The 21,314-nt window shown below is 49.1% G+C and overlaps 1 long non-coding RNA gene across 1 annotated transcript in view; it reads left to right on the plus strand.

Moving 5' to 3' along the window:
* Positions 1–21,314, plus strand: part of LOC142819245 (uncharacterized) — an 84,390-nt gene that overhangs the window by 56,580 nt on the left and 6,496 nt on the right. The window contains exons 2-4 of the long non-coding RNA XR_012897048.1: positions 10,435–10,588; positions 12,827–14,454; positions 18,473–19,745. This is a non-coding gene — a long non-coding RNA (uncharacterized LOC142819245). The remainder of the gene's footprint in view (positions 1–10,434; positions 10,589–12,826; positions 14,455–18,472; positions 19,746–21,314) is intronic.

Genomic DNA, 21,314 nt, shown 5'->3' on the forward strand with positions numbered 1-21,314 from the left:
AGGATTTAAATATCCCGGGCTTCATTTGCATCTTGCCGGGCGCCGCCATTTTTAAATCACCTTGTTCCACGAGGAGTAACGGTAGTTGGAATTAGAAAGCCTAATTCGAACTACCTACTCCGTGCCGCGTGTAGCTGCGGGCACGGAGTCCGCACTAAAGGGGATTTAAAAATGGTGGCGCCCGGCAAGATGCAAATGAAGCCCAGGATATTTAAATCCCGGGCTTCATTTGCAACTTCAAATGACTACATTAACCACCCTAGTTCGAACTAGGGTGGTAGTGTAGACATACCCTCAGAGACTAACAGAAGAGATAGAATCATGTGTGTTCATGTGCAAAACCCAGATGAATTTCCACGGCAATTCATCTGATGAAGTGGGCTTCATCCACAACGGCTCATGACGGCATACTGAGGCTAGCCCTTGGGGCCCAGGGAGGCCTGGGAGATTACCGAGAAGGGATGGGGGGGGGAGCCCTCACCGTGGTGGCACAATGACACTACAGTCTGCTCCATTCTGCTGTTCATTTTTCAGTTGGGTCTCTCTGCTTCCTGTGGCTCCCGCCACTGCGGTGAGTGCGAGGGGGGCTTGCTGCCACCCTGTGCTAGGGCCTCTGGTAATCCCCTGGGTCATGCTGCTGGAGGCAGGGGGGCTTTTGGGAAGGGTGAGATGTGGTGGAAGGGGCGGAGCAGGGGGGAAGAGGCGGGGCAGGAGTGGAACTGGGGTGGAACGTGGGGGCAGAGCAAGGGCAGGAAGAGGTGGGGAAGGAATGAAACAGGGCGGGGCTTGAGGGAAGAATTGGAGTGGGAGTAGAGCAGGGGTGGGAGGAGACGGGAGGAGTGGAACAGGAGTGGAGTGTGAGGGAAGTTTTGGAGTGGGGGTAGAGCAGGGGTGGGAAGAGACGGGGCAGGAATGGAACGGGGGCGGGGCTTGAGGAAAGGGGTGGAGTGGGGATAGAGCAGGGGCAGGAAGAGGTGGGGCAGGAATGGAACAGGGGCGGGGCTTGAGGAAAGGGGTGGAGTGGGGATAGAGCAGGGGCAGGAAGAGGTGGGGCAGGAATGGAACAGGGGCGGGGCTTGAGGAAAGGGGTGGAGTGGGGATAGAGCAGGGGCAGGAAGAGGTGGGGCAGGAATGGAACAGGGGCGGGGCTTGAGGAAAGGGGTGGAGTGGGGATAGAGCAGGGGCAGGAAGAGGTGGGGCAGGAATGGAACAGGGGCGGGGCTTGAGGAAAGGGGTGGAGTGGGGGTAGAGCAGGGGCAGGAAATGGTGGGGCAGGAATGTAACGGGGGCGGGGCTTGAGGGAAGAGGTGGAGTGGGGATAGAGCAGGGGTGGGGAGAGGCGGGGCAGGATGGAGCCTGGGGCGGAAGGGGGTTTGACCCAGATGGTCCTGGACCCCAGTGTGGGGCAGGTGCTATTGGAATACAGCTACTGAGGTCAGTCCTTTTGGCTGTAGACACCTGACAAAAGAGCCTGAGGAGACCGACATGGCTGGCCTTGAATTAGGGGAGCACAAATGCTGCCTTTGCGCCTCTGTCCTGCGCTACATATTTTCCTGGACAGACATCAATGATCTGTCCCAAAGCATTGACACTATGGTGATGCCCCCCCTCCACCCCCTCCCACCACACCTGCTCACAACTATTTTGTCCGGAATATCAGTCAAGTAGGCAGCGTATCACCGTGTGTACCTCTGCTCACACAGAGAAGTGGATTGCTATGAACGTGCACATTATTTACACATGAAAACACAAGTCCGCGTCGCCCTTTCAGGGGTTGGGATAGCAGTTTTCCAGCGATTGCTTTTACCCCTGTGTTATGTTTTTCTGTGGCGCTGTGGGATTTTTGACAATGGAGCTCCTCTTGAATCAGATTTCTGAGTGCGAGTAGCTTATTCAATTACACCAGGAGTTACAATGAGAGTTACAAAAAATAAAATAACACAGAAAGGAAAATCCATTCGAGACAAGTCTCCCAGAGGTCAGGAAATGATTTTGGCTTTGGGAGCTGAAACGGATGGGTAACAAGATACGAATTTCTCACTCTGAGATGAAAGAACAGGAACATTTAGGCTCCTTCCCTTTTTAATGACAACACATGTGCAGTCACATAAATAGCAACGGGCGTGTGTGACCTACTTCTAGCCTGTCCATAACAGGGCTCCATCCAAACCATGCTGAAGCCGATAGAAAGGCTTCTTATTGACTTCAGGAGGCTTCGCATCAGTCTCACAGGTGGCATCAGCCAATACTGTCAATGTTCTGCGGTAGGAGAGTTTACCCAGATAGGGGCTAACGGAGACGCCTTTTGAATTCCATTCCCACATGTATCACTGGCTGGTTTCTGACTAGGCACGTCACTATCTCAGTCCCTCAGTTTCTCCACTTGTAAAATGAGGGTGATCGTCACCCATGTGACAGGGCGTCTGCCCCGCCCTGGCCCTTTAAGGCTAAAACCCAGCCCTGGGAGAGGGCGGGGCGCAAAGCCCACAGCTGAGGCTGATATTGACCATTAGGGCCCAGCTGGAGACTGTATAAATAAGGGCTCTGGGAGGCAAAGAGAGACAGACTTGCTCTGGCTGAGGAGCAGGAGGGACCTGGTAGCCAGGGAAGCTGGGGGCTGATGGACAGGACAGGACAGGACAGGACAGGACAGGACAGGACAGGGGCCTGGCCTGACTTCACTCCCAGGCTGCAGGGCCTGAAGCAAGGCCTCAGGATAGTAGGGCTGCAGGGGAGCAACCAGGCTAGGCAAAGGCAGCAGGTTCACCCCCTTGCCAGTGCTGAGTGGCTATTTCAGACTGCAGTTTGCCCCTGTGGCAGGGGCTAGATGAAGACTGGCAGTGGGTCACTGAGGCAAGGTGGGTAAAGGGGAATTGGGGGTTCCCTGGGAGGGGAGAACCCCAGAGTGCAGAGACTGATAATCCCCCAGAAGGGGGGCGTGAGACACTGGAGTGGGCACTGCCAGAGGGCAGTGTCCTGAAGGGGACTCCGTGGTCTGGGAGCGACATGGATCTGGAATGGAGAGCATGGAGTGAGGACACGGGGAGACAGCAGCCAGAGGGAGGCGCCCTGCAGGCTAATGAGCTAATTCCCAGGGCTACCAGCAGGAGGCACTGTGGCGGTGAGTGTCTGCCCCGTGACAGCCCACCTTCTGTAAAGCACAAAGGCCCTGTTTTTGAAAGGTGTTTAGGTATTGCTGTGCAGCACCGGAGGGGATTTAGGCTCCCGAGCGCCTGAATCACTCTTGAAAATGAGATTTAGGCTGCCAAGCGATGCTGAACACAGCTATGAATAAATACCCTTAACATCCGGGTCCCTCTGGACCCGAGCGATGCCAAACCAGAGAATTTGCCGGACCTCAGGAGGTCAGTGTTATCTAGCAGCATTGCCAACCCTTCCACTGCTTACTGGGCTCTTAGATGACATTTGGGGAAAATTAGCACTAACGAACTGCACAGAACAGTGAGAGCCAGGACTGGTGGCTGTAAATAAACGTTATGGGAGCGTGGGAAAGTTGGCCACACCCTTGAAAAATGGGCATCCAACTAACCAAAATCATGCCAGACTACGGATGTTGCCAAGCCAGAGAGTTCTGGACTAGAGAGGTTCAACCTCTGCCCCTTTGCACTGAGAGAAATGCCAGAGAAAGGCAATGGTGAGTCAGGCCCCTGTCTGCCTCCCAGGATTCACTGTGAAACATATTGCAGCAATAATGCCGGTGGCTGTCGCAGCAGTAAATGGGTTTGGGTATTTTCATTTCTGAACACCGTAGCTTCTCAAAGGAGTCTCCTCTCCGGGACAAGAAAAGAGAGAGATTTCTGGTATGGCTATGGCAAGGAACCTCCCCACAAACATTAGCTGAGTGGTTCAAGTGTCAAGAAATGTTTGCATGAGCCAGCACCCATATGTTTAAACAGTCCATATTGCATCAGTCTTTCTGATACCGAGGGAGAATTTCAGGCTAGACACACACCGTTGCTGATGATGTTTGGCAGTGGGAGCAGGAAGAGCTGTGTACATACACAAGTAACTGGGCTGGTTTGTTGTGTTTTGTTGTTTGTAAAAATTCGGCAGATCAGCCATGAGCTGACATCTTCTTTCATCTGCCTTGGGTATAATGGCTGTTACAGCTCCGTAAACTGGGAACAAACGAGAGAGGTTAATATTTAATTAGATATTTTATTCTCACTCTGCTCTTTCTTTTGACAGAAATCTTGCAAGGTGCTTGTTCTAAAAGCACATGACAGGCACCGAGCGATATTCTAAATACAAGACAAATGCAGGCTTACAGAGTCGTGAAATGAACACAGAGCCGCTTTTGTCAATATACAACATTGTCAGCGAGTGAAGTCTCTGGAAGGCTTTGCTGGGTCTGCCACAGCTTGCCTGCAAATGCAAATACTTTCCCTGCAGTGTAAGATATTCGACACAAAGGAATTAAGCTCACGTAGGAGAACTGAATGTTGCCTGGTGAAATAGATCAGACAAGTAAAAAAAAATTTAAAATGAAGATGTAAATGCTCAATTAGCTTGGAGCACAGAGTTGTACCGAGATCTTAATTAAATCACTAGACTAGGTTTAGTAATGAGCTCGGCATATGTATTTATAGTTTCCAAATTCTATTAAATTAGTTCAATATTGTTCCTTTTTTTTTTTAAAGAAACAAACAAACATGGCCTAATCAATATCAGACACTGCCCTGATTCTGTCATCAATTATATTGATTCCATGGAGTTACGCAGATGCCAGAGAAGGCTGAATTTAGCCCTATAAATCCACAGAACAGTGTTTTCAAAACATTCTCTGGGGCCTGAATTAAGCAGGATTCCATTTACACATTGAACTGGTATCAGTCTTAAATGTAAGACTAAGGAAGAGATTGATCTGTTGTTTTTTTCTGGTGTCTGAGGGTTCGTGTACACTGCACCCGTAGCTTGAAATAAGCTATGCAATGTGAGCTACACACATTGTGTAGCTTATTTTGAGTGTTTTGAAATGGCTTATTTCGTAATTTAGTGGTGTCTACACGGTGCCAAATTTCATAATAAACTGCTATTCCGAAACCTCCCTTAATCCTTGTGGAACGAGGTTTACAGGGACATCGGAATAGCGAGCCCGTTATTTCGAAAGCTATTTTGAAATAACGGGCACGCTGTCAAGCCGTGGAATAGCTATTTTGGGATACTGGAAGTATCCTGAAATAGCACAACAGTGTAGACATACTCTGAGTCAATGCCAAATACTGCCCATCAGCGTTTATTGAATGCAGATATTTGAGGTGCAAGGGTGGAAGGAGTGAGACTTTTCAAAATATTGCTGTGCTCTGTGATCAGTTTTCTGTTAACACGCTACTTCCCGACATCTGCTAATTGTCCTGGGAGAGGTCTGTTGTAGAGAAATACACACCGGCTACGTCTAGACTACATCCCTTTTTCGTAAAAGGGATGTAAATTAGACGTATCACAATTGTTAATGAAGCGGGGATTTAAATCTCCCCTGCTTCATTAGCATAAAAATGGCTGCCGCTTTTTTTCCGCACGGAGCTTTGTCGGAAAAAAGCGCCAGTCTAGACGCTGATCTTGCGGAATATAAAGCCTTTTCCGAAAGATCCCTTATCCCTTATTTCATAGAGGGATAAGGGATCTTTCGGAAAAGGCTTTATATTCCGCAAGATCAGCGTCTAGACTGGCGCTTTTTTCCGACAAAGCTCCGTGCGGGAAAAAAAGCGGCAGCCATTTTTATGCTAATGAAGCAGGGGAGATTTAAATCCCCGCTTCATTAACAATTGCGATACGTCTAATTTACATCCCTTTTACGAAAAAGGGATGTAGTCTAGACATAGCCACCTAGTTTAAGCAGAGTTTGAATCGTTGCAGCCAACCAAACCAGCCCCATTTCAGTGGATGCCACCAAAGTGTAGGTGCATTTGAATGTCTCCATTTGCTCTTGCCTTTCTTCTTCACACAGTGCATAGTCAATCTGTGGAACTCCTTGGCTGAGGAGGTTGTGAAGGCTAGGACTATAAGAGGGTTTAAAAGAGAACTAGATAAATTCATGGAGATTAAGTCCATTAATGGCTGTTAGCCAGGATGGGTGAGGAATGGTTTCCCTCGCCTCTGTTTGTCAAAGGGTGGAGATGAATGGCAGGAGAGGGATCGCTTCGTCATTACCTGTTCGGTTCTCTCCCTCCGGGACACCTGGCATTGGCGACTGTCGGCAGACAGGGTATTGGGCTGGATGGACCTTTGGTCTGACCCAGTGTGGCCATTCTTGTGTTCTTTGCCATGTTTGCTCATACACTTGCCATGTGTGTTAGTGCATCCCCGATGCATAAAGCACTTAAGCATTTGCCTAAGATTTAATAAGACTTTTCTCTCTCTGACAGCTGAATCTATGATTTTAGGTCAGTGGCTCACTTTTTCAACCCCCATTAGCTGTACAAATGTGAATATCGGACCCTGAGACCTAGCATAACCACTGAGAATACTTCTCCAGTTCAGATACTTGCTGCACTGAGCCTCACGCTTTGACTGTCACTTCACACTCCTACGCCACCAAGCGAAGCAGGATGGAATAAAAATCCTGGCTCAGTAAAGCATGTAAGCATGTGCTTAAACTCCACTGATCTCTTAAACTTGAGCCCACGCGTAAGTTCTTTGCTCAGTCAGTAGGGATGTTAAAATTAGGTTAAATGGGTAACTGTGTAACCGCTGAAAATCTCAGCGGCTACAGTGCTGCAGGCTCAGCATAGAAAGCTTAAATAAGCTTTGTATTGCAGAGTCAGCAGCTAAGCCTCCAAGTGAGCCCCTTGACTGCCTGGCTCCTGGGGAGGTGGCAGTGTGTAACTGACACGGTCCGCTTATCGGTTAAGCAGTCGGTCAGCTACACTCTAACATCCATACGCTGCCATTTCCCTGACCAGCAGGGGTTGCCGGCTCCATTCCCGGGGAGGCTTCCCTATGGCTTTTGCAGTATAAAGCTTATACTGCTGGGTGTAACCGCTAAGATTGTCAGTGGTTACATGGCTTCAGGGGGTAGCCGAGTTAGTCTGTTAGGGTGTGTCTAGACTACAGGGTTTTGTCGACAAAAGTGGACTTCTGTCGACAAAACTAAACCTGCGTCTACAAGACCGCTGAGTTCTGTCAACATAACGTCGACAGAACTCGGCAGTTTTGTCGACGCTGGTAAACCTCATTTTACGAGGAATAACGCCTTTTGTCGACAGAGTTCTGTCAACAGAAGATATTGCATCTAAACTGTCCTTTGCGTCTACACTACCATGTCGACAAAGCAGCTTGCTTTGTCGACAGAACTGAATGTAGTCTAGACGCTCTTTGTCGACAGAAGCTTTGTCGACAGTATCTATCGACAAAACTTCTGTTGACAAAAGCCTGTAGTCTAGACGTACCCTTACAGGAAAAAAAACAACAAATAGTCTGGTAGCACTTTATAAACTAACAAAACATGTAGATGGTATCATGAGCTTTCGTGGGCACAGCCCACTTCTTCAGATGACCGGAGTTATGAATTTAGGATGCGCACACCCAAAATAAATAGGAGAGGGGAAGGGGAGGGTGGAGGGAATAAAAAAGAAGAGGGGTGAGAGACAGGGAGCTAGAGGGAATCAGTAAGTCTGTGTCTAGACTGGCAAGATTTTGTGCAAAAGCAACCACTTTTGCGCAAAATCTTGCCGCCTGTCTACACTGGCCGCGATTATTTGCGCAAGAACACTGACTTTGTAATGTACAAAATCAGTGGTTCTTGCGCAAATATTCCGACGCTCCTGCTCAGGGATAAGCCCTCTTGTGCAAGTATTCTTGGACCTCAGCTGGAAATTATCAGCTGCCCTAACCACATGGACCACTACACCACACCCCCTTCTGCTGGCATCAGTGCCTGCCCACATCCCTGCCCGCTTTACCGGCTCTCCTGCAGCATATGAGAGCAGCCCTCATGCAGAACTTGCTGTAGCTCTGAAGAGGCTAAAGAGGAGAAGCTGGTTATGTGACCCAGGGCTCTCTCCTTGGAGAAGGAGCGGCCAGGTTAGCTCAGCTCTTGGCAGCAGGCTTGGCGGGGAAACCAGAACTAGGGATGTACAATCCCAGTTAAGTGAGTAACCGATCAAAGGGTGGGCGGCTCCAGCCTGGCTGTGTTGGATCGTCCCCCTGCTCCAGCATGCTGGAGCACCCCGGCCTACTGTGCACCTGAGCCGGGCCTGTCGTGGGCAGGGGCTGCTCCAGCCCAGCATCCCTGCCCATGGTGGGTCCCATGGAGCTGGAGCAGCCCTCTCCCCGTGGCAGGTGGGGAGCTGGTATGTGTCACCCGTTTAAGGGCGATGCTTATTGGTTAACCAATCCCATCCCAAACCAGGATACACGATTCACCAATCACAATACTGATTGTCTCGTCTGAGATGTCCTTGCTCTCGTGACCATTGCATGACACAGGAACCGCGCTGTCGTCAGCGTTCGAGATGAGCAGCTGCCTAGTGCTCTTTCAACCCAAATCAGTCTAGTTCAGCTGCTAATGTAGCCACATGATGGGCACACACGGACCTTCCCTCCCTGCACATTGTGTGAAGATGTCTCCCCCGTTCCCATGCAAAAGAGGGGAGGGGAGGCTTAGCAATGAGCCCCCAGAGTCTGAAGCGAACAGGGCAAAGACCGTCAGTGGAGCTGACAGCAAATCATTGATTGGCACCAGGCATGCAAGTCACTTCGCCTCCTGGGGATGCGGCTTCCTCATCGTTTGGAATCTACATGTGTTCTGTTGATATCGATCAGAATCCATTCCCCAGCCTTTCCCGTGTGCAGTTCACATGTACCGAAGGGGAAGCCACTGTCTAGGAAGGAGTACCACAGAAAGGGATCTAGGGGTCATAGTGGCCCACAAGCCACATATGAGTCAACACTGTGACACTCAAAGATGATTCTGGGAGGCATTACCAGGAGTGTTGTGAGCAAGACAGGAGAAGTCATTCTTCTGTTCTACTCTGTGCTGATTAGGCATCAGTTGGCGTATTGGGTCCAGTTCTGGGCATCACATTTCAAGAAAGATGTGGAAAAATTGGAGGAGGTCCAGAGAAGAGCAACAAGAATGATTAAAGGTCCAGAGAACATTACCTGTGCGGGAAGACTGAAAGGAATGGGCTTGTTTAGTTTAGAAAAGAGAAGACTCAGAGGGGACATGATAGCCGTTTTCAAGTATCTAAAAGGAGGAGGGGAAAAAAATCATTCTCCTTGGCTTCTGAGGATAGGACAAGAGGCGATGGACTTAAATTGCAGCAAGGGAGGTTTAGGTTGGACATTAGGAAAAACTTCCTAATTGTCAGGGTGCTTAAGCCTTGGTGTATATTGCCTAGGGAGATTGTGGAATCTTCATCCTTGGAGATATTTAAGAGCAGGTTAGACAGACATCTATCAGGGATGATCTAGACGGTGCTTGGTCCTGCTGTGAGGGCAGGGGATTTGACTCGATGACCTCTCAAGGTCTCTTCCAGTTCTAATATTCCATGATTCTATGATTCTTAGTCGAACCATAGGGCTGTCACCACAGAACCCTTTTTGGAGACTGCTCACAATGCAGCCTTTTCAGGGGATGTCCAACATGTGAGCAGGTGTGTAGTGCTAAAAGTAAAATGGGTGCAAGGTGTTGAATGCCTAAAGCAAAATCTAAAGAACAAGGGGAGGGGAGGCCAGGAAGTTCGGGGCACATGAGCGGCGGCAGGGGCAGATGACTGTTTTGCGGGGCCCTGGGCAGCATAATTCCGTGGGGCCTCCCCTTTGCCACGGCGCATGCGCCGTAACGCCATGCGCGGTGGTGCCATGGCGCATGTGCGGGGCATTTTTAAGCGCGGGGCTCGGGGCTGCCGCCCCGCTCGCCCTGCCCTATATCCACCCCTGAGCTGCGGGAATGATGGGCAGGGTGAATTAAGCCAAAAGACGGGACAGACTTTTTCCTGTACTCGAGGAGAAGATACAGTGAATTCCATCTTCAAGATATTTGGGGGGAATAAGGTGAGTTGATGGGATTAAGCAAAGGCTCCACTCTGGCTTCCACAGATGACATTGGTATAATATTTTGCCCTTTAATAGAAACTTCCAGGATCTGCAAGTGCCTTTCACACAGTAATTAATGAAACCCGTACCCCATGCCCTGACGAGAGAGCAAAGAACTAGCAACATTTTGCCGGTCTCTCCAGTTCAGCTAGCTCTCCTTTGTATTTGTTCCAAATTCTAGTGATAATGGATCTAGTTCCAGGGTGAGATCTCTACACTGTTGAACGTGCTGTTTTGAGTTTATATAGCGGTTATTAGAGCTGCCTTCGGGTCCATGGAAGTAGGTTAGCAAGCCCATGAACCACCACCCAGCTTCCCTGCGTGGATGATTGTTTCTTCCTGTGCATCCTAGTAAATGTGGTTCTTTCCCCTAAGGAGCAAAGTCTGGTTGTGACCTGCCGCTGGGGCCTGCTGTTGGTTAGAACCTCTCCCTTCAGGATCATCAAACAGACCCAGGCAAAGGCACCAATAACTGAAAGCTGTTACCATCTGAAGGCGATTTGACAGCCTCCCTGAAAGGAGCTGTTGGGTAAGACAGTTTGGTCACTAGTGGGCATGGGTCTGTGTTATAAAGACCATCACTACGATTCCCGCCTTCTGGTAGCAGGCTCAGCAGAAGGGCAGACTGGATCCCCCTTTCTCTCCTGTGTGTGGTCCCGAAACACACTGGCTATGTCTACACTGGCGTGATTTTCCGGAAATGCTTTTAACGGAAAAGTTTTCCGTTAAAAGCATTTTCGGAAAAGCGCGTCTAGATTGGCAGGAAGCTTTTCTGCAAAAGCACTTTTTGCGGAAAAGCGTCTGTGGCCAATCTAGACGCGCTTTTCCGCAAAAAAGCCCCGATCGCCATTTTCACGATCGGGGCTTTTTTGTGGAAAACAAATCTCTGCTGTCTACACTGGCCCCTTTGCACAAAAGTTTTTTGGAAAAAGACTTTTGCCCGAACGGGAGCAGCATAGTATTTCCGCAAAAGCACTGACGATCTTACGTGAAATTGTCAGTGCTTTTGCGGAAATTCAAGTGTCCAGTGTAGACAGCTGGCAAGTTTTTCTGCAAAAGCAGATGATTTTGCAGAAAAACTTGCCAGTCTAGACACAGCCACTGATAGGGTGATGCATTGGTAGGGCCCTACCAAATTCACCGCCATGGAAAACACGCCACAGACCGTGAAATCTCCTCTCCCCCTCATAGAATCTGTTGATTTATGTGCTTTTACCCTTCACCAGGGTGGGGAACCTCAGGCTTGGCCCCAGCTTGCCTGGATCTGACCCCTGAGGCTCAGGGGGCCCCCCAGCATTGGGGAGCCCACACTGGCATTCAGCTCCCCTGGTACCCGACCTCTGGGCTGGAGCACACAAAATCTACTAGGCTGGGCCCTCTAGTAGATGCTTAATCATCAGGTCTCTCAGCCCTGGTCTACACTAGGGCTTCATTTCAAAATAAGCCCCCTTAGGTCGAATTTATAAGTGGAGTGTCCACACTACCAAGCCGATTACTTCGAAATAATGGGCAGCTTATTTTGAGATCTCTACTCCTGCTTTCCTTGAGGAATAACACTAATTTCAAAATAGTTATTTTGAAATAGTGGCAGCATGGATGCTCCAATGCTGCTATTTCGAAATAACTATTCCCCAGTCATTCGGACTCATTATTCCCCAGGGCTTCCTGGAGCTTTAAGTCAAGGTAGTGAGTTCACATTAACAGAGCCTGCCTCAGTCTGAGTTCAGGGTTTCCCCTACTGAGGACACGCTGGGTACGTCTAAACTACATGCCTCCGTCGACGGAGGCATGTAGATTAGACAGATCAGCAGAGGGAAATGAAGTTTCACGAGGCATACCTGTGCCGATCAAGAAAGGCTTCTTTGTCGACGCGGATCGTCCAGACTGCACCGATCTGCTGACAAACAGCTGATCGGCAGAGCGGGGCAGCCATTTAAATTTAAATGAAGCCGCGATTATTTTAATCGTGGCTTCATTTCCCTCTGCCGATCTGTCTAATCTACATGCCTCCATCGACGGAGGCATGTAGTCTAGACACACCCGCTATGTCGAGTTTGTTTTTCCGGGCATTATTAAATAGTTTCCTAGTGTAGACATGCCCTCAGCCCATCACCTCCCACCAGTATGGATTGCCCTTTAAATGAAGGCATGAGGCCAATACACTATCTAATTCTTCCTTTGAACTTTTAATATATAGATCTCCATCTGCTTTCCAGAGATCATTAAATATCAAAACCGGAGAGAGTTCAGAGAACAGTGATGAAAACAATGAAAGGGCCGGAGAAGATCCTTTGTAGTGATAGACTCAAGTAGCTTAATTGATTGAGTTTATCAAAGAGAAGTTAAGAGGTGATTTGATCACAGCCTGTAAGCAGCTATGTGGGGAATAGAAATCTATTAACAGAGGCTCTTCATCTACTAGACAAAGATATAAGATGATTCGGGTCTAGAAAACAAAGCTAGATAAACTAAATCAATAGCTACTCCCTGGAGAGGGATCATGTGATTGTTCCCTGTTGCATTCCCTCCCTCTGGGGTATCTGGTATTGACCCCTGTCAGCAGACAGGATACTGGACTGGATGGGCCTTTGGTCTGACCCAGTCTGGCCGTTCTTCTGTTCTTATGTTAAAAGTAGAAGTAAGATCCACATTTTAGCAGTGAGTGTAGTAAGTTAGCCATAAAAACAAGTGAGGGTTGTGGTGGTTTCTCCGTCAGTAGAAATCCTTAACTTGACTGCTTTTCTAAAAGGGACACACTCTCGTTCAGCCACAGCTGTTGGACTTGAAGCAGGAAGTAATTCAGACATGTCCTATGGCCGGTATTATGGAAGAGGTTGGACTAGCTGATCATAACAGCCCCTTCTGATGGTGTTCTACACATGAGGAAACTGAGGCATGGAGCGGCGCAGTGACCGTGTGTTTGCAGTAGTGCCCTGAGCCTCCCAGGGTATGTTTGAACCAGGGGTAGGCAAGAGGCTGCCAGTGGGCCAGATCCGGCCTGCCAAGCCACCAGATCCAGCCTGTGGCCGCCTCGCTGGAACCCTTAGGCAGAGAACAGCTCACACTTTAAAAAGCCAGCTGTTCTCCATTCTGGATGGCTGGGGAGGGAGGAGGGAGACTTCCCATGCTGTTCCCATGCTGTTGCCCACCAGCACAATCTCTTAGCTCCCATTGGCCAATCAGTTTCCGGCCAATAGGAGCTGAGAATTTTTGCTGGGAGCAGGGGCAGGGTAGGAAGCCTTCTCCCTTCCTCCTTAACCCCCTTCCCCTCTCTCTCTGCCTCCCTCATGCCGGGAGCGGAGCCATGTGGAGCAGCAAGCAGCCTGCAGCAGACAGTCTGCCTCAGGTTTCTGCTGGTAAGCACCTCCCAGCCAGAGCCTGCCTCTGGCACCCCAGCCCCTCCCTTCCCTAACCCTCTGCCCCCTCCTGCATCCATGCCCCCTTCCAGATCTGGTACCCTAATTTCCTGCCCCAGATCACAGTCCCCTCCTATCCTAGGTCACATCCCAAAATCCTGCATCCCAGTCCCCTCCCCTCAGCCACAACCGCTTCCTTCACCCAAACTCCCTCCTGCACCCCAATCCTTTCCCCCCAAGCTCCATTCTGCACCCCAGAATTCCTCCATTAATAGCCTGGAAGAGCGCGGCCCTCGCCCACTTTCCAAAATCTTGGACTGGCCCCCCCACCCTGGTCTACACTGTGCTCAGGCATTGATTCATCTTTGAACCCAAGTCCTCCTTCCACCCACGCAACTGAGTCTGATTGGGTCTGTTGGCAGTCATGGTTCAGGCCCGAGGACCCTAGGACCCCACTGTGGGTGGGGCTCAGAGCCTGAGTCCCACGGATCCAAGCCCTGCCGTTTTGCCTGTGGACGCAGCTCCAACCGCAGACGTGAGTCAGAAAGGCTGCGTCGTGGGGTACAGCGACGTAGTATGGCCGTGAGGCCAGCATTGTAACCCCAGGCTTGGCACCACCAGGTTCACGTACCCAGGTCCCACTGACCTGGGATTACAAGGCAGCGCAGACCTAGCCAAAAAGACCTAGAACCCAAACCCCCTTCAAACCAGGAGTCAATCCTGTTCTGCAGGCTTGTTCGACAGAAGCGCAGCACCCTGGGGTGTGATGTGGGATAAAGATTGATTTCTTGATTAAACTGTACTGTGTGGTATAATTAAGGAAATCGTCCCGGTTCAGAAAGTCATTTAGATCCTCTTAATTGGATTGGGGCAGGGAGCTGTCTCGCGGTGAATGGCTTGTTGCACTGAATTAGGTGTCTCCTGCCACTCTCAGACCTTCCCTGCAGTTGCTGATGCCAAGGAGTGATGCAGGGGCAGATCGCTGCCCGCGGCTGCGTAGCATGTCACATTGTGGGCACCTCATGCTCAACCTAACCAGGTACGACCCCCATTGACGCAGATGGAATTTGCCACACCCCAGGGACACCGGGCTGGACAGCCTTGGGTCCACAGAGACTGCGGTTGTTAGACCCGCGATGGGCAACCTAGGCTAGAGCCTTGGCCTCCTTCATCTCAGTGGGCCTCAAGATTGTCGTAACCAAGACGGTCTCCTGGGACAGGGTAGTTTTGCCAGCTGCACTTTAGGGAAGTAAAGTGTAGTCAATTAACTGATTAACCAATAAGCAAAAGCTTATAGGTTAATGCTGTAGACTACACACCAGGACATTTTTTAGCAGGCTGGCCAGCTTGTTCATACCAAGTCCAGGACCTACCCCCACTGCGGCTTTGCCTTTACAATGTATTAAGAGCCAGTCCGGCTCAGATCTGGCTCGCGCCAGGTCCGGGAGTTCAGCCTTCTCCTCCCCCGACCTCGGACACGGGCTGCTGCTACCCTGTGCTGCTGACTCTGATACAGAAGCAGCAGCATGGGGCGACAGGCAGACGGTCCGTGAGGGGAGCTGGTTTTTAAACTGGCTCCCCTCGCAGACCAGCTCCCACCTGGCACTCTGTGCTGCTGCCTCTGATACAGAGCTGCTGCCAGCCCCACCCCCGGGCACTATAGAATAGTCAAGTAACCGATAAGAATTCATGAGGTCAATTGACTGTTCAATTAACCGATATTTAACATCCCTACTGCGCTTGTGTACTTGGAATGTGTGGTCTGTGCTGATGGAACCACAGCAGTGCATCGATTGGATGCCGAGGGAGCACACAGCTCTCGCAATGTTGTGTGCCATCCACGTGCCCCTCGCTTCACATACCTTTGCTTTCCGTGCGTGTCGTTTTAGTAACACCAACAGGATAAAACAACACGGACACAAAGCCGGGCAATCTGGCAGCTCTGTGCATGGGCAGCAATAAACAAAACATCTCATGGGCCACACATAGTACCCTGACGGGCCACATGCAGCCTGCGGGCTATGATGGTGTTTTCGCTTCACTTCCATGAGAAGTTCCACTTGTTCGCAGTACTCCACCGGCATCTCAGTGCCGGATAGAGTTTAACGTTTTAATTTAAAAGCTCCCCCCCCCAACTTTTACCTAGATTAAAGGAATTATTCCATTATTCTTGGCTGCATTTTTTGTGTTGTTTGTGACATTAAATGACAAGACGCCAGGCTACTTCGAGGATCTTCTTTTTTTTGGCAAGGAAATGGCAGAGTGAATATGGAAATCTAAAGTTCACTCTCAGAATTAGTGTCTGCAGCACAAACTGGTTTTATTCCAGGAAAGTTAATTGCACAGTAAATTGTAGGGCTGTCAAATGAGGTTTGGTGAAAAGATCAATTCACATTAGATAAAGGAAATCACATTTCTAGACAGAAGGAATTAATTTAGAGGAAACCAGTAAGTTGGTCACCAAAGCTGTGCTAGTTTGAATCCTTAACAAGTTTCTCTAATCTATATGGTGATCGTGTTTCTCTAAAGATTAAGCCAGGTAGATGAAATTGCAGCGCATGTGTTTTTAAAGGGACAAGGGCCCTGCATTTAGGTTTATGAAAGAGGGAAAACATTTTACAAAACCTAATATTAATTTTGTATGCAAAGAGTAAGGCCAGGTCTATTCTAGGGGGCTGTGTCTACTCTACAAGGTTTTTGCGTAAAACCAGCCATTTTTGCGCAAAAACCCACAGAGTATCCACACCTCAAGCACTTTTTTGCACAAGTAAATAGACAGAACAAAGGGCTTTTTCTGGTAGAGTTATTCCTCTCCCCATGAGGAATAACTCCTTTTTGTGCTACAGCTCTTGCACAAAAAGGCAGGTGTGTATGCTCCAGAGGGGTTTTTGCGCAAGAAACCCTTATCAGAAAAAACACAGGTGCTCTGATGGCCATTCTGTTAATGGCAATCACAGCTTTCTTGCACAAGAGCATCCATATAGCATGGACGCTCTCTTGCACAAAAGTGCATTGCTTTTGCGATGCGCTTTGGGGTCTGGACGCGCTTTTGCACAAGAAGTTTTTGCGCAAGAACTCTTCCACAAAAGGCTTCTTGTGCAAAAACCCTGCAGTGTAGACTAAGCCAGGGAGAAAGTCGACGTAACATATGCAACTCCAGATATGAGAATAGCTTATCGTCAGTTGACGTACCTGAGGTCGAATTTCTGCAGGATCCTCACTGTGAACTCTCCTATAGACTTCCATTACTCCTCATGACCTGGTGGAGTACTGGGGTCAATAGGGATGCCATCAGCAGTCAATTTAGTGGGTCTTTACTAGACTCGCTAAATCAAACCCTGAGAGATTGAGCTCTAGAGTGTCAATCTCAGGATAAGTGGAGACAAGCCCTAAGGCTGTGTCTACACTGGCACCCTTTTCCGTAAAAGGGATGCTAATGAGACACTTCGGAATTGCAAATGCCACGGGGGATTTAAATATCCCCCGCGGCATTTGCATGAACATAGCTGCCGCTTTTTTCCGACTCGGGGTTTTGCTGGAGAAAAGTGCAAGTCTAGACGGGATCTTGCGGAAAATAAGCCCTTTTCCGCAAGATCCCTTATTCCTCCTTGAAAGTAGGAATAAGGGATCTTCCGGAAAAGGGCTTATTTTCCACAAGATCCCGTCTAGACTGGCGCTTTTCTCCGGCAAAACCCCGAGCCGGAAAAAAGCGGCAGCCATGTTCATGCAAATGCCGCGGGGGATATTTAAATCCCCCGCGGCATTTGCAATTCCGAAGTGTCTCATTAGCATCCCTTTTACGGAAAAGGGTGCCAGTGTAGACACAGCCTAAGTGTTGCAGTTTGGGGGAGGATGCACTGTATTCCTCCTTAATGTTAAAAAATCATGAGTCAGGCGTACCCATACATGAGATTTAAAAAATAATAACGTTTTAGATATTTTTATTTGCCTGCTGGTTTTGAATTGTAGGTTTCCATTTTAGGTTTCCATTAGAAACTTTTTAAAAATAAAAGCTGAGATTGTCATGTAGTCACATGACTCCAAGAGATGCATTTCTTAATGCATTTCTTAAAGCTTCAGCTCCTGGAGTCATGTGACTACATGACAATCTCAGCTTTTATTTTAAAAAAGTTTCTAATCCTCCTGTTTCAGACAAAAGCTTGAAAATGGAAACCTAAAATTCAAAACCAGCAGGCAAATAAAAATATCTAAAACGTTATTATTTTTACAATCTCATTTATGGGTAGGCCTGACTCATGATTTTTTGGTAAGACTCAAGATCAAATTGGGAGCTGGCAACATTGTTATGTATGAATAAAGTCATTGTTATGTCTGAATCCCTGATTTAACTGTAAAACTGAACACAACCTTAACTATGTAACTGGGACTGGCTGTTTATGTTATATAAATATTTCCATGACATTTAAAGAAATTAAAACCAGAGAGGCTTTTTTGTTGCTGTCGGATTCCAACCCAAATATTGAAATATTTTCCTACGGTGGAATCACCCCTTTGCAGAGTAGCCAGCTCATGGGGAACGCATGCTGAGGTCTCACTTAAGCCCTCAAAAAAAGGCCTAATTAAGTGTGAGTTAAATAGTGTGCAGACCTTTTGCAGGAAGTGGAATTCACCTCAATGCATTAAAACCAGAAAGTGAAGAAGCTGACCAGGTGGTTGTTTTCAAACACTAAACTAACAGCGTATATGGTGAAGAGGCATGTAGTTTTATAATTCAATGTGGTATTAGTGAAGGAAGAAAACAATGTTTGTTTGTTTTTTCAAAGCGCACAAGTTTTAAGCTTGCAGTATTTTTGAAGCTGCCAAACAATCTTGGCTCAGACCTCCTGAATTGACAATGCAAAGCAATAATTCCTTCCTTTGCAATCCCCTGGTTAGATCTCTCTAGTCTTCCATCAGATCTCCAAGGTAGTTGTTAAGTTGCTACCTTTTTGAAGGGTTGTGCGGAGCAAAACATTAACCCACCATGGGTCTGGTGGCGTGGCTGTCTGTCTGGTCTTGAGTCATGATCCAAAATTATCCTATTTTGTCCCCTGTAGGATTCAGGGCACAGACATCAACTCAGTTTCCTGGGCTGCTACGTAACAGAGACAGACTTGTCATCACTGGTTGGATCAGATCAAATGTCACTTTAACATCGACCATGTCCTCTATGGAGGGACTGTATCCTGTCCGTGAAGGGTGGTTGCATCTCCTGACTTAACAGATCTCCTGTTCTCTCATTCATAGTCATCCCCTCCATTTATACAGCACCTTCCATCCAAAAAGCATCCCAGCATATAGGGCAAATCCTGGTAAGATAGATATTCAGGGCCCTTGACGGGGGTGGTGGGTGAAGGGGGCTGTTGCCCCAGGGCATGGCAATTTAAAAGGGCTTGGGTCTCTGGGCAGCCACCGCTTCTACCATGGCAACAGAAGCGGCTGGAGTCTCTGGCCCTTTAAATTACTTCCAGAGCCGTGCATGTCGCATTCTGAGCAGTGCTGAGGGCTGCTGGGCTAGGGTAGCCCCTAGCCCTGCCCCTTCCACCCAAGGCCCTGCCTCTTCTGGGAGCGGGGCTGAAGCCAAACCCCCCAACATTGCCCAGGGCCTGGTGAAGTCTGTCATCAGCCTTGTAGATAGCCCGTGACTTTACCAGTTGCTTAGGAACAGAGATAATTTATGCCACCTTTGAAATGCCGCCGCCTCTTGAGTGCAGCTATGCATCTTCTTGAAAGGGGAAACGGAGACTCATTTATCCAGCGGAACCAAGGGGGTGTCATGCATACAAAAGTCATGAGGAAAAATGGCATTGAAGTTTCATCTACAGGTTGGACCTTCCTGGTCTGGCACCCTTGGGACCTGACCGGTCCTGGGTGAGGGATTTTGCCAGACCAGGGGAGGTCACTTCTGCCCCCTTGCTATTGGCCACCCCAGCCCTGGACTGGCCGCTCCCCTCCCCCACCAGCCTCGCTGCCCACTCCCCCACCTTCCCTGCTAAGTCAAGCAGTCCAGCTCCCTGTGCACCAGGCTCCTGGCCCCCAGCCACGGTGCGCCAGGCAAGCCAGCTGCAGGGGAGGGTTGCCAGATGGTTTAACCAAAAGTACTGAACTCTCCCCCCCCCCCCAAAAAAGAAAAACTGAGGAAAAAATGTTGTTGAAAAAAAGGGGGAGGACCAAAGTTTTGAGGGGGAAAAAAAAGGACCCCAACAGCAGTTAAGCCAAATAAATAAATTAATTAAATAAATCAGCATGGCCCCTTTAAGAAGAGGCTGTTTTGCCAGCAGCCATTTTGTTTTTCTGTTCCAGCCACAAGACAAGCCCCTGCAGAACCAGGTAAGTGGGGGGTGGGGGCATCCGGCAGAGGGTCCGGGGGGGCAGGGGCTGGGCCTGGTTGCTGAGTGTGGTAGGGTTGCCAGGTGTCCGGTTTTTTCGCTTCCTGGCAGGGAAAAAAAACAGAAAATGCCAGACATTTTAGGTGTCCGGTATTTTCTGAATTTTTTACCGGATAGGAGGCGAAAATACCGGACTGTCTGGGTCAATACTGGACACCTGGCAACTGCCAGCCTTCCACCAGGACTCTCTGGTCCTGGAACATCTGTGGTTGTGCCGGAGCCACGGATGTTGCTGGCTCAGGGTGTTCCGGTTAACAGGTTCAATCAGTAGTTTGGTCAAACCAAAGGCTGGTAGTGCCTATAACGGGGGACGCTCGCCTCTTGAGTCCACTTCCTTTGCTTCTGTTCCTGAAGGACTCTTCCTGCCCCTGTACGTGGTTGACATTGCCTGGCCGGGCTCCAGTGGCTTAGCACGCTGGCCAAGTCGGAAAGGGACTAATCCCTTCCGGGACCGGGAAAGTCCAACAAACAATCTGTCCTCACCAAGCTTTCTCAGCCTTTCTCTGGAGCCTTTAAATCCAGCCTTTGCTCGGGTGTCTAAACCAGCCCTGTCAACTTCTTGTTGCTTACGCCACTCGGCCAGTGACCAGTGAAGCAACCCAAGCCTGGGTTCCAACCCAAGGACCCGATAAACGGCAGCCATTTACGGCTTCTTGCGCTTAGTGGCTGCTTCATTCACTGTCCTTCTTCTCACATAACCCCTGACCTTTCACTCATGACCGTAGGGTTAAAGTTCTCAGGTCTTCCCAGATCTAGAGCCTATGGCTGTGCTGGATCAGGGCCTTGGTGGGCCTTAAATGCCTAATATAAATAGGCAGCTCATTGGTTAACCATCCTGCCTTCTCTGCTCACACCCTTGCTAATTAAGGTTCAGGTCATTCATTCTTAAAACGTACTGTCCTGAGCCAAAATAAACAGAGTTAAAATGGTTGTGAATAAGGGCAGGAAGAATTAGCAACGGAGGGAGTCTTAAAAGTCGGAAGGGTTAACGATTCAGCGTAATGCTGGGAAGGCCTGGGCACAGATCCCATCCTTTGTTAATGAGACCTCTGTGTGCGCAACACCCACATGCTGCTTGTGGAAAATTTACCCCCACGAGCGCTGGGCTGCACAGCTTGGCAAAACACGCGCCTGCAGGAACATCTGTTTCACAGATCAACTCTAAGGTACACAGAGCCATGTCGGAGCTTTGGCACAGCCGCCCTCACGCTCCTTGGGATGCAGTCTTCTTATGTGCCATCGGGAATGATTGCTACAGACTCTCGGGGTCATTCTGCTCGGGAGATTTTCCGTTCCCCCCCAGCAGGATTTGATGGATTGATGGATTGTGTATTAGACTCAGCAGGTAAAAATGTCCATTAAAAAGAAAAAAACCAACAACCTCCGGGCATTCCAGAATGTTGAGAGCATGTTTGAGGTCCTGAGTTGAGGCTTTATACCTTAGCCTTGCAGGCCCCATGGCAGGCTGCCTTTAGACAATACAAGGCTTATTGATGGAGCATGCATAGAG

Source organism: Pelodiscus sinensis, chromosome 21 (genome assembly GCF_049634645.1).
Source record: "Pelodiscus sinensis isolate JC-2024 chromosome 21, ASM4963464v1, whole genome shotgun sequence".
NCBI classification, from domain to species: domain Eukaryota; kingdom Metazoa; phylum Chordata; order Testudines; family Trionychidae; genus Pelodiscus; species Pelodiscus sinensis.